We start from the raw sequence: 581 nt of genomic DNA on the forward strand, positions 1-581 counted from the left end.
GACATACTGTCCTAATTGTCTACCTCTGTCAAGTTGTAGAGGAGATGAGTAAAGTAGTCCATTTCTGTCATCTTTTTCCACTAAGATGCATATAAGGTGCCATTCCACACCATGAGTGTTCCTGGACATTCTGTTAGATGGGAAGTATAGGGAAATTTTGTTCATAGGCTTTGCTCAAGCTTACTATTAAGGAAATTTGGTTATTATGTATGTGATGTAGAAGAATACCAGCAATCAGTACAAGCTGAAGTATCCCCTTAAAGAAGACATTGCAAAAAAGGTAGATGTTGTCTATATACAGCATAAACATCCTTGCCTCAAATGGATACACATAATAAATGTATTTTTTAGTGACAGTCAAATCATAAGATGCAATATACCCTAATTCAATGGCAATAGGTAACATTGGCAATAGATGATGCTAGGATGAGGGCTTGTACACTCAATCAAACCAGATAATTGCTCAGGAATGTAGCAGCACATACTAATGCATGCCCATCATTACCAGACTTTATCAAAAAAAAAAATAATAATAAAAGGTGTTACTGGGTTAAAGGTTTTGTGAAGTAGTTCTTAACCAT

The 581-nt window shown here is 35.5% G+C and overlaps 1 protein-coding gene across 1 annotated transcript in view; it reads right to left on the minus strand.

Annotated features, from left to right (window-relative positions):
- LOC119594648 overlaps nucleotides 1-581 on the minus strand; it is a gene marked incomplete in the record, with an annotated part of 85,920 nt that overhangs the window by 68,669 nt on the left and 16,670 nt on the right.

The sequence above is a fragment of the Penaeus monodon genome, chromosome 34 (genome assembly GCF_015228065.2).
Source record: "Penaeus monodon isolate SGIC_2016 chromosome 34, NSTDA_Pmon_1, whole genome shotgun sequence".
Taxonomy (NCBI): domain Eukaryota; kingdom Metazoa; phylum Arthropoda; class Malacostraca; order Decapoda; family Penaeidae; genus Penaeus; species Penaeus monodon.